General features: G+C 44.5%; 1 protein-coding gene across 10 annotated transcripts in view; it reads left to right on the top strand.

Annotated features, from left to right (window-relative positions):
• The window catches only part of PLEKHA6 (pleckstrin homology domain containing A6), a 234,861-nt gene that overhangs the window by 154,988 nt on the left and 62,160 nt on the right, over positions 1-17,713 (top strand). The window contains exon 1 of one of the 10 annotated variants that reach the window (XM_069756184.1): positions 664-771. The exons of the other annotated variants lie outside the window; for them this stretch is intronic. The gene's annotated coding sequence lies outside the window, so the exon portion shown is untranslated. Of the gene's footprint in view, positions 1-663; positions 772-17,713 lie in introns of those variants that run through there. 10 annotated transcript variants of the gene reach the window in all.

The following is a 17,713-nucleotide window of genomic DNA, read 5'->3' as shown; positions in this document are numbered from 1 at the left end:
ACAGGTCCTCTTAATTTTTTATATATAAAAATTGTCACAAAATTGACATATAAAAAATAAAAAAGACATTTCAATCTGATGGCTATAAAAGTCATATTTTGAGAATGAACACGTCCCAGTCACCACCCTAAATCCTCCGGTTGCTCATTCATGCTTCTCCGGGAGAGAGTTTCCAGATGCTGGACCCCACTGGTGCGACTCCTGTCCGATTGACTGCCCCTTACGTGGTTACACCATAGTCCCAATATGAGCCCATACGTTACCCGTATTGCTCTCTTCTACAAACCCAAGGAAGTGTAATGCCGCTGCACGCCGTGCAAAACCCAATGGACGTCTGAGTAGTATGTAAAGCGGGTGGTGGCAACGCTGTGGCTATTAAATGGTTAATAGGACAGTCAACAGTGCGTGTTTGTTTCCCTCTGCAAACATTGTTCCAAGGTCCCCGGTCCCTGAAGAAGTGAATGGAGCCTGTGATAGGGCTCAGTACAGCTGCTGGGTGCCCGCTCTGTGCGGCCACTGTTTACCCCACTATATTGCAGCCTGTGCAGAGACGTTTACTATTGTGGATATTGTTATATTTTGTTATGTGCGTTATATGACATAGTAAATATTAGATTTGTCTACAATGAGAAATGTTGGAATTTTCCTGCAGGATGGACTGAGGGTGTTTGGCCTGGGACCTGCAGCCCTTGGCATCCCCTTGGTATGTCAGGAATGGGTCGGTGTGGTGGGCTGTAACCTGACACACTGAGCAGCGGATCTGACACACAGGTATCATTCTTGTACTCCATTACTTGTGGCTTGCCGTACAGTCACTCTTATGTATTGCTCCATTCTGAAGTCACACTGGCTCATTTCTTACCTGGAGACACATACAGCCACCTATGTTATATAGGGATGCTGCCTGCAAACTGTAATGAAAATACGGTGACAAAGGTTTATAATTCTAAGGAGTTATTAAATGTTATTATGGGATTCCTAAAGAATTTTACTAAATTGGTCACTTTAGATCCATGTCCTGCTGTTTCCAATGAGTTTTTTTTGCAAAGGAAAATACATTTGTTGCAATGCAGATGCAAATTGTCTCTTCAGAGAGGAAGAGGACTAGAACTATAGTGTCACCTATTGGAAGTAGCAATCCTAACAGTCAATGTCGACCCTTTAACGAGCCTTGTCACATGACTTAGGATAATAGCCAAACCAGAATGATTCTGGTTTGGCTATTATCCTAAGTCATGTGACAAGGCTCGTCAAAGGGTCGACATTGAGTGTTAGGATTGCTACTTCCAATAGGTGACACTATAGTTCTAGTCCTCTTCCTCTTTGAAGAGACAATTTGCATATTTCCCAGAGGAGCATTGCGGCTTTAAGTCTCCTCACCTGGACATCATGTCACTCTCCGCAAGGAGAAACGATACTTCTTGGATCCCGATTGCAATGCAGATAAATGATATAACGATATTCTACTGAGAAAATAATTTCAGTTCCCCTAAATGTGTATGGTTTTACAGGGGTCACCGAGAGTTACTTTTTGTATTTCTTACTCTTGTCCCCTGTAAATATGAGAAACTAACAGCGATGCATCTTCGCTATTGTCCCCTGGTCTTGGTTGACAGGCTGCAGCTCACGTGACCCCCAGTCACATGTGACCACCGGTACAGACCAGTGATGGCTGCAGTGGTCACATGAGCTATAGTCATGACGTCACCGCTGCAGCCTGTCAACAAAGACTGGTGGCAGTGGAAGCGAGGCATCTCTGCACCTGTAGTGGGTGAATATAGGATATTATTGCATTGATTACGGTAATTGTATGGAATAGAAAAAAAATAAAACTTGGAAAACCCATTTAACTGCCCTGCATATAGAAATTTAGGGTTACATTTCCAAAAACTTGAACTACAAAATAAAAAAAAATCAGATCCAACCACATTGTCATAGATTTCTTTAAGTAGATACCTGGCTAGATGTGTAATGGCCACCTAGCGTCATATACAAATTTAGTTGTATATCGCCTCCTAAAAAAGTTCAAGAGTTCCCACATGATTTTCCACCTGGATTATTCATATTATATACTAGATGGTGGCTCGATTCTAATGCATCGGGTATTCTAGAATATGTATAGTAGTATATAGCACATCCCACGTAGTATATAGCACAGCTCACGTAGTATATAGCACAGCTCACGTAGTGTATAGCACAGCCACGCAGTATATAACACAGCTCACGTAGTGTATAACACAGCCCACGTAGTATATAACACAGGCCACGTAGTATATAGCAAAGCCACGTAGTATATTGCCCAGCCACGCAGTATATTGCACAGCCACATAGTATATAGCACAGCCCACATAGTATATAGCACAGAGACGTAGTATACAACACAGGCCAAGTAGTATATCACACAGGCCACGCAGTATATAACACAGGCCACGCAGTATATAACACAGGCCACGCAGTATATAACACAGCCCACACAGTATATAGCAATGTGGGCACCATATCCCTGGTAAAAAAAAAGACTTAAAATAAAAAATAGTTATATACTCACCTTCTGTCATCCCCCGGATCCAAGCCAGGCGTTTAGTGATGCTCTTCGCGACGCTCCGCTCCCAAGAATGCATTGCGGCAATAGCACGTGATGATGTAGCGGTGTCGCGAGACCGCTACGTCATCATGTCGCGAGACCGCTACGTGATCTCCGGTCATTGCCAAAATGCATTCTTGGGACCGGAGCGTCGCGAGGAGCAGGGAAGGCGCCAGAAGGTGAGAATAGAATGATTTTTTAATTTTTTTATTATTTTTTAACATTATATGTTTTTACTATTGATGCTGCATAGGCAGCATTATTAGTAAAAAGTTAGTCACACAGGGTTAATAGCAGCGTTAATGGACTGCTAAAACCCTATGTGGCCGCTGACTGGAGGGGAGTAGGGAGCGGCCAATTCGCGGCCGGACTGTGCCTGTCGCTGATTGGTTGCGGTCAGACGGCCGCGACCAATCGGCGACCCGGGATTTCCGCGACAGACAGATGGAAGTACCCCCTAGGCAATTATATATATATATATATATATATAGATGAAATTTTAAGAAACCTCACGCACATGCTGAAAAAATGTCTGCAGTGTAAATTGCCGGAGCAGCAGACGTGAAATTCGCAGCATGTCATATTCTGCTTCCAATATCAAGGCGTATTTCACCCAGGATGAAGCTTCACAGCATTTCCCCCAGTGGTATACCTTTAAAATGCAAAGTTGGCAAGTACTAGAATTAGGCCCTTTGCTGCTCTTCCAGCTGCAGGTCTGGCTGCCATGTCACAGGTCAGCCTGACTTTTGCAGCTCGTCCCTGACCCAGCTCTTCTTCGTGGCAACATTGGGAGACCATTACAAGCAGAGTCCAAAATTACTTGTCTGCGTATAAATTGTTATTTTCATTCCATTAGAGGAGTAGTCCAGGCTGCTCTAATTATGTTCTAATTATAAGGATATTCAGGGATCAGCTAACCAGGAATATTCCATCAGTAGCATTTCCTACATCCTTCGCTGCTCCATCGCTCCCCACTGGTTTTCGTTTACCCGCTGCAAGTCCTACACTGATGGATCAATAGGGCTGCTTGATAGATGAACTCATTCCCCTATTTTTCACTCTAGAGTTTGAAAATGATGATGATCTCCCATCCTCTCTCTGTGAAATTCCAAGAGGAACGTTGCATGGCCTACAAGTCTCTTTACATCAACTTGGCACTCTCTACATGAAGAAACTGTACCTCTTATCCCCCAGTCAGAGGCTTCTCACCAAGCCAAGCCAGCCAGATCTCCTGCTTTGCACTTTGCATGTGAAACTGCTGCGTATCCGCAGCTGCAGAAACGCTGCGGATCCGCAGCAAAATCCGCATCGTGTGCACATACCCTAACACTGCACCAGGCCATAGGTCATTCCTAGGATGCACCAAAGTGCCCTCATTTGCATATTAAATAAATGAAAGATTTTTCTGCAAATATATTATTGAAAGATGTATGCCTGGTATGATTTTTGCAGGGGCAAAGCAATTTAATTTGCATTTTGGGGGTGAAGGACTCCATTTAAAGGGAATCTGTCAGCCCAAAATTCGCCTATAAGCTAAGGCCACCGGCATCAGGGGCTTATCTACAGCATTCTGGCGCCCATCGGACCGGACCGCATCGGGACCGCCCCTGGGTGAGTATAATCTAACTTGTTTTTCTTATCTTTCAGGTTACATCAGGGGCTTATCTACAGCAATACAGAATGCTGTAGATAAGCCCCTGATGCCGGTGGCCTTAACTTATAGGCGAATTTTGGGATGACATTCCCTTTAATGATACTGTTATAGACCTTATAGTGTTTTTAAATGTTTTTTGTATTGTTCCCAAATAAAGATTGTATATATACACTTTTTCTTGCTCGGTTGCAAATCTGCGATAAATCTGCAGCAAAAACTGCGTTTTTTCCCTGCAGATTTATCAAATCTGCTGCGGAAAAATCAGCAGTGGCCAAGAATACGTGTGCACCTTGCCTTACACCCTCCGATTTGCATATAATGGCGTATCCCTCGTCATGATTGACAGCGCTCACTTGGTAAGAGAAAGTGCTGTCTACAATCAATCTCCTATTGGCACACTTGCAGTGTCAGTGCGATCGGGCACACAACCAGGCCGTGGGCGAGCTCTGACACTTAGTGCTTGCCTATCTATGGCCTCCGCTTCCTACAACAGTAAGTGTAGTTAGTAAGTGGCCTTACAGTGGAGGAGAGGACGGAAACTAGGAGGAGTCAGAGTGCACCTGCAGCCACATTGGGTGCACCGTGAGTGTCAGTGTGATGAGGCACACAACCAGGCTGTGGACGAGCTCTGACACGTAGTGCTTGCCTATCTGTGGCCTCTGCTTCATACAACAGTAAGTGTAGTTAGTAAGTGGCCTTACAGAGGTGGATAGGGCAGAAACTAGAAGGAGTCAGAGTGCATCTGCAGCCACATTGGGTGCGCCGTCAGTGTCAGTGTGATGAGGCAAACAACCAGGCCGTGGGCGAGCTCTGACACGTAGTGCTTGCCTATCTATGGCCTCTGCTTCATACAACAGTAAGTGTAGTTAGTAAGTGGCCTTACAGCGGAGGAGAGGACGGAAACTAGGAGGAGTCAGAGTGCATCTGCAGCCACATTGGGTGCGCCGTCAGTGTCAGTGTGATGAGGCAAACAACCAGGCTGTGGACGAGCTCTGACACGTAGTGCTTGCCTATCTATGGCCTCCGCTTCATACAACAGTGTAGTTAGTAAGTGGCCTTACAGAGGAGGATAGGGCAGAAACTAGGAGGAGTCAGAGTGCATCTGCAGCCACATTGGGTGCACCGTCAGTGTCAGTGCGATTGGGCACACAACCAGGCCGTGGGCGAGCTCTGACACGTAGTGCTTGCCTATCTATGGCCTCTGCTTCATACAACAGTAAGTGTAGTTAGTAAATGGCCTTACAGAGGAGGAGAGGGCGGAAACTAGGAGGAGTCAGAGTGCACCTGCAGCCACATTGGGTGCACCGTCAGTGTCAGTGCGATTGGGCACACAACCAGGCTGTGGGCGAGCTCTGACACGTAGTGCTTGCCTATCTATGGCCTCCGCTTCATTCAACAGTAAGTGTAGTTAGTAAGTGGCCTTACAGAGGAGGAGAGGGCGCAAACTAGGAGGAGTCAGAGTGCACCTGCAGCCACATTGGGTGCACCGTCAGTGTCAGTGCGATTGGGCACACAACCAGGCTGTGGGCGAGCTCTGACACGTAGTGCTTGCCTATCTATGGCCTCCGCTTCATTCAACAGTAAGTGTAGTTAGTAAGTGGCCTTACAGAGGAGGAGAGGGCGCAAACTAGGAGGAGTCAGAGTGCACCTGCAGCCACATTGGGTGCACCGTCAGTGTCAGGGCGCCAGCGCCGAAATGGGGATTGACTTTAGACTGCACCTGCTCTTACTAAGCTAAAGGCCTGGCCTTAATACACAAATGTAACGGTGCCCCAAAGCGTCCTCATGTGCATATTTTTTTTCCCTGCAAATATAAAGTTAAAATGTGTATAAATGGTATGATCATTATAGGTGCAAAGTTCCTATGTATAAGTGTGTAAGCTGTTTAATGTGCACTTTTTAGGTGGTCTGAATTGCTCTGTCCTTGAGATATTATTCTGTGGAATCTACGGACCGCTCTCTGGTTCTGTGACATAATAAGCACTCCCACTCAGGGGACATCCCAGTACACGGCCCTCATATTCCACATAGTGGGCTTTCCCCCCAGTCACTCTCCGCTATGTAGCATTACCTTCAGTTAATTTAGATGCTTATTACGGGTTCAGTCATTATGCAGTCACTGTTCCCATTCCCAGCTCCATTGTAGACTTGTGATTTGCCGTTAGCTATTTATGATTTTGCTGCCAATGTGTGTGTTTGCTTTGTGTGCGGTGGTAATTGCCATCAGATATTTACCAGCAGAATGTGGGGGCTGTCTGACCCTCGTCTGACATGTGATGTTGGGGAAAGTAAACTAGACATGGAATTGAGTTTTCCAGTACTGCTGATTCCTCTGGATTAAAGTAAATCTGTCTGCAGGTTTTTGCTATGTAATCTGACAAGAGCATGATGTACAGGCAGAGACCCTGACTCCAGTGATGTGTCACTTACTGTTCTGCTTGGTGCAGTGTTGATAGAATCCGTGTTTCCTCTGCTGTAGCAGCAGTCAGAATGCTGAGCCGTGTATGACCCCGCCCACACCCCTGATTGGCAGCTTCTTGTGTACAGTGTCACTTGTCATCGAGCTGCCAATCATTGGTGGGGACGGGGTTACACAGGTTAGCCTGACTGACCTGCACGTGACACCTAGTCAGGCAGTTATAATCAACACACGGCCTAGTACATATCCCTGGAAGCAGGCTCTCTTGCCCCGTTATACTGCTGTCAGACTAAATACCATATATATATATATATGAATGTCCGAGGCTCTATGAACACATAATCGGAAAGCTACAGCATACTAGATAACAGCAAGTGACATAAATGAAACTAAGCAATTATTGTCACTAAAGCAAGCTCCTTTTAATTGTTATGTGTCCAATGCATCAAGAGCGGCGTTGTTGTTCATTAATCAAGAGCTTTGGATGAGCGGCATACACCTCTGTGCGCGTCTTGCCACAAATCCTAGTTCAGCCCATGCTGGAGTAAGATTTGTGGAATAGCAAACTCCGCTGCTCATCATGAATTTGATAAGCTGATGTCAGAATTTGCAAAATATAGGCTCAGATCTGAGTTGCGTCTGAAAATAAAGATGCATCACACCCAATGAAGATACTGAGCATGCCTTTTATGTCTAAGGGTGGATTCACATGTGGCAGAAACAACCCCATTCAGACTGGTGCAACAACTCTGCTGTATGTTGGTATATCCTAAATCACACAGATTTCTCATTTTACAGAAGGAAACGTGTGACAAATATTACTCACCTGTGTGCTTGATATGCAGAAGACAGTGGCACAATGTCAGACAGCTTAAAACTATCTGTGCTTTATCCATTCACAGAATACAGGCACTGTAGAAGAGAAGTTCTAGTCTGCTTTTGGGTGATAGATACATAGTTCTCAGCATAAATGAGTACACCCCCTTTGAAAGTTAAAATTTTAACCAATATCTCACTGAACACAACAATTTCCAAAATTTTGACAATACTCCGTTTCGTATCACATTTTTTTAACCCATAACTTGGAACTAAGGTTTACAATACATACAATACAGTGAAACATGGTGGTGGAACGCTGGTGTCAGGGAGCTACATTTCATTGATGGCATCATGAATTCACAGATGTACTACTCTATATTGAAAGAAGCTGAGCGTCACCCTCCATCCAGCATCTAGACGCTAAAAGAAGTTGTTCTTGAAGAATAGAAAAAGATAGATGATGCAATATTTCACCAACTTGTTCATTTCATTTTCATTAACTAATTTGAGTAAAACTGAAGATTTTGTAATGAAAGTTTTATTATTGATCTTATTAACACTCAGTCTTGTAAAATTTTTGGAGATTGCTCTTGTACTTAGTGAGCTATTGATTAACATCTTACTTTTCAAAGAGAGTGTACTCATTTATGCTGAGCACTGTATGTTAGGGTTTGCTGATAATTTTAACAGCACTGTAGTATGTCATGGAATATAAGGCCGTGTGCCCTCGATCCGGAAGTAGCAGCGCTTTGGATGCAGTACATGTTCGCTGCGTCCAAAGCACTGCCGTCTATTGAACGCAGGTGAATCCACATGTGGAATTGTTGAATTCTATTGGCGCTGCATGTCGGTCTCCACAGGTGATCCGCAGGCGTCTGTGGACACATAGTGGACAGGGGATTTCTTGAAATCCCATCCACTATGCTGTAACATCTGTCCGCTGTGGGTTTGACGCTGCATAAATACGCGGCATCAAACCCACAGCAACTCCGGATCGTGTGCACATACCCTCACTCAATCTAAAGGCGTAAAAAAATCACCTGCTCTTGTTCTATGCTGTAGCATTAAACTCATAGGTACAACAAACAGGTAAAGGTAGTATAGGTAGTAATAAAATGTCACTATAGGTAGTAACTATTGTATAGTACAATCATACCTTCTGATGACAATCTGCTGGTTCCATCTACATAAAATGTTCCTAGACCTTGCTTTAAAGGAATTCATGCCTAGAGCCTATTAACCCATTGTGGTAGATCAGCTGACTTGGCTGCACACGGAGGTAGTTACGGGAACACTGCGGCTTTAAAGATGCACTTGCTTTATTAGACACGGCATAAAGTTTAAGCACAGAATAAACACGGCCCTCTGGGCAAAACAGCAAAACAAAACAGTAGCACTAGATATAGTCCTTGCATTAGTGGGGATAAAGCCACTCAGGGTTAGCAAGACCCATGGTTCAGGAATAAACAGACACAAACCACTTCTCTGGAGTGTTCCTCTCCAGCCACTGATACCCTCCTGCCTTTGGAGGCCAGCTACTTAAGCCCCAGACCATGTCAGTCCCCCGCCCATGTGACTGAGACATCACATAGGTCCTGTCAGCACATGGCGGTGCTGGCTCTGCAGGTGGAGATAAGATGGACATCCTCCCAACTCTTTGGATGTCCACATGAAAATCAGCCCATTATGCAACTTAGCTTAAACCTCACAGCATGTAATGTGCTTGAGGAAAATACTCTGGGTTTTACATCACCTGATGCCATTAAGCGTAGTAAGGGTACCGTCACATTAAGCGACGCTGCAGCGATATAGACAACGATGTCGATCGCTGCAGCGTCGCTGTTTCGTCGTTGTGTGGTCGCTGGAGAGCTGTCACACTGACAGCTCTCCAGCGACCAACGATGCCGAAGTCCCCTGGTAACCAGGGTAAACATCGGGTTACTAAGCGCAGGGCCGCGCTTAGTAACCCGATGTTTACCCTGGTTACCATTGTAAATGTAAAAAAAAAAACACTACATACTTACATTCCGGTGTCTGTCGCGTCCCCCGCCTTCAGCTTCCCTGCACTGTTTAAGCACCGGCCGTAAAAGCAGAGCGGTGATGTCACCGCTGTGCTCTGCTTTATGGCTGGCCGGCGCTGACACAGGATGCAGGAGGAGTGCAGGGGAGCGGACGCCGGGGGACGCGACAGACACCGGAATGTAAGTAGTGTTTTTTTTTTTTTTTACATTTACAACGGTAACCAGGGTAGATATCGGCTTACTAAGCGCGGCCCTGGGCTTAGTAACCCGATGTTTACCCTGGTTACAAGTGAAGACATCGCTGAATCGGCGTCACACACGCCGATTCAGCGATGTCAGCGGGTGATCCAGCGACGAAATAAAGTTCTGGCCTTCTAGCTCCGACCAGCGATGTCACAGCAGGATCCTGATCGCTGCTGGGTGTCAAACACAACGAGATCGATATCCAGGATGCTGCAACGTCACGGATTGCTATCGTTATCGTTCTAAAGTCGCTCAGTGTGACGGTACCTTTACACATATCGCCCCTCTAGTACTTTACCAGTGACATTGTCACACCCTCCGTGACCTTGCGTTCTATTATTTGACTTTCGTTTTTTCCTCCCTTTATTCCAAGAGCAGGCGCAGGGATCATTAGCAGATATCTGGCTGTCAAGAGAACCCATCAGTGCCTCGCGATCGCATGACAGGGGCAGGATGATTGACGTGCCTCCAGCCGGCGCATGTTAAATCCTGCTTTCAGTGATTCACAGCGGCATTTAACTAGTTAACAGCAGTGGGTGGAGCTGTTAAAGGCACCTGATGGCTTTAAATCAGTGATCATTTGCTGGGGAGGATATGGGCTGAGTGTGCAAGCCCACATTAGGTATGGACATGATCTTATATGTCAAAGATCGTGAAGGAGTTAAGAGCACCTTATCAGCCTCCCAACATTTTTTTTAACAATGCCTTTACCACAACTAAGTGATGCTGCAGCGTTATTGTGTAACCCTGGGGTATGTACCTGCATTCATCCCTGCAGTTCGCTGCTATCATGCCCACAGCGGTGTGATTGACACACCAACATGAGCTGGGAGGAGCAAAAGAGGACTCCTCCTCCTCCTTGCTCTCCTTACTCAACAATTCTGAATTTAGCCTTGGGGTCTCTTCACATTTTTAGGTTTCTCTAAAGGTATATATTAGGTGTATTCCTGATGTCTATTTGGAATGGAAGCCTTTAATATATGCTATTGTATAGGCTTTAAGTAAAATATGTTAGCGAAAAAAGGATTCTGTCCCCACACTGTACTTTCCTATCCTCTGAAGAAAAGTATGTCAACACGTAGCAGGACATTCTGTGCACATACTCTGGGTGCTAAGGGCATACATTCTGCCAGCACACACACCAGACAGTAGGCATGAATGAAGCAGAGAACATTGTGGGAGATATGATAAGAGAACAATTTACAAAGTTATTCTTGTAGGGTATTTATGGAAATTTTTTCTATGGAATGTTGTAAATTACTGATGAAAAGCCGAGTTTCCTTTGCCTGTCAGTAAAGATAGACCACATCTAGAGGAGACAAGCTCGTACAAGCACCTCTGATCTCAGCCTGCTTTCTGAATTTCTCTATGGGTATGTTCCCATGTGAGATACCCGTAAACCACTACAGATTTTCTGTTTGAATGCTGCAAATTTGCAGGGAATTTTGCCAATTAATTTATGCTGTGGATTTGGTAAAATCTCATCCACAATCCTGCTGTTGCAGAACGCAATGGATTTTTCATCTGGAAAATCCAAATGAGAAATCTCTTGAATCTACAGCCTTTGGGAGCACCCCCGATAACTTCTAATATTCTCATTTTTCCGGCTCATTTGTTACCATGTTGGCATCGATGCCAACCATTGACATAAAAACTGTCATTTGATTCTGTCAAAATTAGTTGATCAAAGTCTATGGTACCTTAGACGGAATGTCTGCCTTTATACATAATTTCGTTTAATAAAAAAGTGAGAAATTATGTACTTGATTTCATAAGAAATCTTTATTGGAGTGGTAGCACTTCATCATTAACAAAATGGTGCAGGTAAGCAATTCTGACTACCTGTACTGTAGTGACCACTAGTGGAAGATTGTGAGCTTCCTGCATACTTCTCATGCTCCTAATGAAAATGGATACGAATATCAAAAGACTGACCGTCACTTCCAAACAGGTGTGTACAGGTGGAAACTAAGAATACCCATCTCCATATACAACCAACAAATAAAGTTGCACTCTGTAACGTTATATAACATGCAAACATGAAATATATGAAATGCATTATTGCTCCAGAAAATAGGAAATACTTATCGCATAAATTGGCCAATTCATGTGTACCCAGCAGCCACGATAAGGCGATTCTCGTTGCTGGGAACCTGTCTAATGTGATTCCTGTCCTAGACTGAAGCCTGCATTTTTCCTATTTTCTGGACTTCAGCCCTCCACCTATAGTAGCGTAGAAATAGGTCTGTTGCAGTAATTGGCTCTTTTGCATGTATTCATCCAGCTGGGAAGAATCTAGGAATAAATATTATGTAGATTTATAAGCAGGCTCATAGTTAATGGAGCGATACTTTGTATGATTGTTTAGCATGCTCCTATGCTTTGTCTCAGCTGCAGAGGTGGAGGGGGAGAGTGGTCGGGCAGGGTGTGGTTGGAATTTGGCTGGATAAAAAAAGATTCAGAAATATAACATCTGTCTCCAGCTGTGTAAATTAAAAGAACTGTATTTTACTCACTGAATTCCTTAAGACATTGTGTTGCAAACTGATTAATGTGTTGAAATGAAAACTTTGTGCTAGATAAAAGAATGCTCTTCGGGTGACTACTGATGAAGATGTTTACCTGCTGTGAGATATGGGAAGGTGATACGTGCTTCTGCCCCTGGGTGATTTTTATTACTGTGATAGTTTGTTTTTTAAAATCATTCTTTTAACTCTGTCTCTGACGAACATAGAGAAACTTTTAACCCCCTTAAAAGAACTCCAGACTTTAGAAAACTTGGCTTTGCTTTTGCCAAGCCAGACAACTAGCCAAAAATGCTCATTACCCTCCGTCTTGTGGCTATTCTCCCTTTCCAGGAACATCCAAGCTGCGGAGCCACCAAACGACCCATGCGGCATTCAATTGATTCGCTCGGCCAACCCACCTTTCTATCACAGCTGCTGCAGAAAGTCTTCAAGCACGTCACTAGTCAACACAAAGGGAGCAGTTCTCTATTCTATTATGGATGCCATCTAGAGCGCCATTCTAACACATCGAGGGGCAGGCTTGATGAAAGCAAGTAATGAACGATTTAGGGAATGGCTCTGGTTCCCACTGCAGGTTCTCCCAGGGAGCCCCAAGCTTTATGGCCACCAGCATGAGATGCCACCATAGGTACTCAGTTGATTAGCAATGTCCGCCCCCTTTTCCATCATGGCTGACGCAGAAAGAAATAAGAAGACTAGCTTATGATATGAACTGAGCCAGACAGCTGTGCCCAGCTAAGAGAGTAGGGGATGGAGCTCCATTTCTGTGCCAGTGCGAAAATGGTAGTAGAGTGAATTGGCACTGAAACCACTACAGCTATCATAATTTAAGTATGTTATGTCAATATGTATGAAATAAAATTAATTAACATTTTATACGGCTAGACAACACCTTTCAGTGTGGCTGAATGAGATAGCTAAAACATGGTTACGTTCTTCAAGAAACACCACCACCCTAGCCCATGAGCAAGGTTTAGTAGTAGAGAGATCCCTCAAGGACAGTTTGTACTGCAGGTATTAGAACCAGGTTTTAGTTATACTGCCCATAACCTAGTCTAGTTTATATTTAACTAGTAACATCTCACAGATCTGGAAGTTCACCTTGAGAAGGTGTGGTTGGGTTCTCGTTCTGTATAGACCTTCAGCTGTAGGCATTATCAGTGTGCCGCCCTCCAACACAACACTGGATTTCTCAATATTAGTGACCTTTTGCGCATTTATAGATAACTATTGCATCACTCAACAAGTTGTGGGATGTGATAAAATGGTAAATGATTGTAGCATTCTGACTGCCAAATCTGACAAATTTCAAGAAAAAATGGTTAGTAGCAAGAAGCCTGTGCTTACATATGATGTAATAAAGGATGAGTCAATGCAATGGCTTTACCACTAGGATAATCAGCAACTTTGCACAAGTGACAGCTGCTCCACGCTTTCTTTATACACCCCATGAAAAATGTCAATTTCTTGAGTTTGCCTGGTATTTTGGGTTTGGATATCACCATCTAATCCCAGCAATAAATACACTTTGTCTAACCCTATGACCCTGTGCTGTTTTTACCTCAGTGATAAGATAAGAACATATAGGTATCAACCACTGAGGACTCTCAATGCTAAATATTTTTTTAAGATAAGAACATATAAGTGTAGAAGAGAATGTGTCTGGCAGGCTGTCCACATGTGTGTTCTGTCAAGATACCTTTGTCACTTACTGTGTGGACTAAAACAATGCTAAAAGGAAACAAATGATGGCTTAAGTTGTTGCATGCCCACCTTGAAGCTCGGTTAAATGGACTTTTAAAAAAACAGCCATACAACTTTAAAGTTACCGTAATGAAAATCGACAGTTTCAACAAAACGATTGTTTGTCATGTAAAATTTACCAACACTCACTTATTTTAGCCGACTGATGGAAGACCATCATTGTCATTTGTGTTAAGTCACCAGTCCGGTGTGTATGATCACGTGGTGGTCACGTCAGCAATTATTCTACAGCAAATCATGGGCTGCAGGTGGTTTTGTTTCTTATAGCTTTTGGATATGTGCACATGATGCGTGTTTGCCGCAGATTTTTCTGTTCCAATAAGTAGAGAGTTGGCAGGAAAACTGCTGCATAAACTACATGTATATATGATTTGTTTTACGTGCTTTTAATTTCGAATTCACTTGCTTGGGTGAAAAATGCTGCAAAAATGCTCAAAAAATTATCATCCAGCAGATTTGATCAAATCCACAAATAATAAAATAAGCAGCATGTGCATGAGATTTCAGATATCTCATTCACTTTGCTGGTACTATATAGTGCAGCGTTTCTTGCCCTTGAAAAATTGCAGCAAAAGTGCAGCATGTCAACAAGCTCTTAAGGTTGACGGAAGAAACAAGTCTATTGAGTTTCAACCTGCAAAAGCCCCACAAGGCAGATGCTAATTACCCCATATTAGGGGAAAAATTTGTTTGTGGCTTCAGAGATATTCCCATCAGACTAGTTCCCTGTGTCAACAGCCCATCACCTGTAATATTATGTTTTTTAAGAAAGGCATCCAGACACTCCTTTAACTTGTAGTGAATGAACAATTACAGCATCATGTAGCAGAGTTCAATACTCTCACAGCTCTTACAGTATCACCATCTGTGAAGATAATTAAACCCTCTTTCTTTTAAGGTACCTTCACACATAATGATTTCGTTAACGATATCGTTGCAACGTCACGCTTTTTGTGATGTAGCAACGATCCCGCTAACGATCTCATTATGTGTGACAGCGACCAACGATCAGGCCCCTGCTGGGAGATCGTTGGTCGCTGGGGAATGATCAGGACCTTTTTTTGGTCGCTGATCACCCGCTGTCATCGCTGGATCGGCGTGTGTGACGCCGATCCAGCGATGTGTTCACTTGTAACCAGGGTAAATATCGGGTTACTAAGCGCAGGGCCGTGCTTAGTAACCCGATATTTACCCTGGTTACCATTGTAAAAGTAAAAAAAAAAAAAAACACTACATACTCACATTCCGATGTCGGTCACGTCCCCCGCCGTCAGCTTCCCTGCACTGACTGTCAGCGCCGGCCGTAAAGCAGAGCACAGCGGTGAGTCGGTGACGTCACCGCTGTGCTCTGCTTTACGGCCGGCGCTGACACAGTCAGTGTGGGAAGCTGACGGCGGGGGACGTGACAGACATCGGAATGTATGTACTGTTTTTTTTTTTTTTACTTTTACAATGGTAACCAGGGTAAATATCGGGTTACTAAGCGCGGGTTTTGATGTGGTGGTGTCTTAATTTTTGCCAGAGCTGAATATACTGTGTATATTTTCACTCCTGGCTCTGTGTCTTCTGGTGTTTACTGCTCCTGTTATCCTACATTGCTTGCTGTCCTGGTCCACACTGATCCATTGCTTTTGGACTGTGTTTCTCACCTTGACCCTTAGTTTAGAAAATCCACCTCACCAGGTGAACCAGTTTGACAGCCTGTCTAAGTATGGTACCCCAGCCATTATCTTACTAACTTTTGTCATTCTCCTCTGGACCAGCATTCGTTCACTATGTTCTTCTTTTACACTGGTCCCAAAATACACGTTTCCTAGTGTGGCCTATAGAGGCAAAACTATGTTGTCAGTTTTCATGTCTATGCCTTTGAATACATCACATGATTCTATTTGCTTTAGGGCTCATCTCCACTTGTGTGAGAAAAAAACGGTCCGATTTACGGACCGAAAAAACTGATGTAACGTGTGCGATTGTCATGCGAGTGTCATGCGAGTGTAATGCGATTTTTAATCGCATCATCCGTTTTTACATCCGTATGACATCCGTATGCAATCCGTTTTTTTTCTCTGCAAATATTTTTATACAGTCATTTACAGGACTATTTACAGTGTTCTGTGCCACAGAATAGTAAGGTATCCGTAAAAAACGGATGGAATACAGATGGTCCGTATTCCATGCGTTTTTTTTCTCGCACCCATTGACTTGCATTGGCGAGTCTCGTCCGAGAATCTCAGCAATACGCAGCATGCTGCGATTTTTTTCTCAGCCGACACAGATTTTTCTCAGTCCGATTTTGGCTGGGAAAAAAATCGCAAATGGAGTGTCACCTATTGATTAACATTGGTCCGAGTGCAATCCGATTTTTTATCGGATTGCACTCGTCCGTTTTCCTAGCAAGTGGAGATGAGCCCTTAGCTGCAGATGTTTGGTCACTCAACTTCAGTTTACTCTCCAACCATATGCCTAAGGCTTCTTTCACACTAGCGTCGGAATCTCCCGTCGCAATGCGTCGGGGAGAGATTCCGACGCTAGCGTTTGCTGCATAGCACAATGGAGGCAGCGGATGCATTTTTCCGGCGCATCCGCTGCTCCATTGTAAGGTGCGGGGAGGTGGGGGCGGAGTTCCGGCCGCGCATGCGCGGTCGGAAAAAGCGGTCCGTCGGGAGAAAAAAACGTTACATGTAGGTTTTTTTTCTCCCGACGGTTCGCCAAAGCACGACGCATTCGTCGCAAGACGGATGCGAAGTGTGCAAATCCGTCGCAAATGTGTCGTCAATAGAAGTGTATGGGGAAAAAACGCATCCTGCAAGCACTTTTGCAGGATGCGTTTTTTCTGCAAAACGACGCATTGTGATGGATTTAAAAAAACGCTAGTGTGAAAGTAGCCTAAGGCTACTTTCACACTTGCGTCGGTACGGGGCCGTCGCTATGCGTTGGCACGACGTACCGATGCACGTTGTGAAAATTTGGCACGACGTTGAAAAACTGCATCCGCTGTCCATTCTAAAGTCCGGGGAGGAGGGGGGGCGGAGTTCTGGCCGCGCATGCGCAGGAGGAAATGGCGGACACGACGTATGAAAAAACATTCCCTTGAACGTTTTTTCGTGCCGACGGTCTGCCAAAACACGACGCATCCAGTGCACGACGGACGCGATGGATGGCCATCCGTCATAATCCATCGCTAATACAAGTCTATGGAAAAATGTAGGATCCTGCACATTTTTTTTGCAGGATCTTGCATTCTCAAAAAACTATGGATTGTGACGGAAGCTGAAAAACGCAAGTGTGAAAGTAGCCTAAGGGTATGTTCCCATGGTCAGTAAACGCTGTGGGTTTGACGCTGCGTACATCCTCAGCGTCCAACCCGCAGTGGCCAGATGTTACAGCATAGTGGACGGGATTTCAAGAAATCCCATGCCCACATTGCATGCATCGGCACCCTTGGCTTTCCTGCGGAGACAGACATGCGGCTGGTCTTTCCAGACTGCAGCATGGCTATTTATCTTGCGGAGACGCGATTCTCCGCATCCGTACAATGTATTGGGTGCAGTGATTCCGCACGGTTCAATGAACACACGTTGATTCACCTGTGTTCAAAAGCTGGCAGTGCTTTGGACGCAGCGGACATGTGCTGTGTTCAAAGCGCTGCCTAATACTGAATGTCTGCACATACTCACAGTC

Source organism: Ranitomeya imitator, chromosome 3 (genome assembly GCF_032444005.1).
Source record: "Ranitomeya imitator isolate aRanImi1 chromosome 3, aRanImi1.pri, whole genome shotgun sequence".
NCBI lineage: Eukaryota > Metazoa > Chordata > Amphibia > Anura > Dendrobatidae > Ranitomeya > Ranitomeya imitator.
Note: the sequence above shows the minus strand (reverse complement) of the source record. Positions and strands in the feature narration are given on the sequence as shown.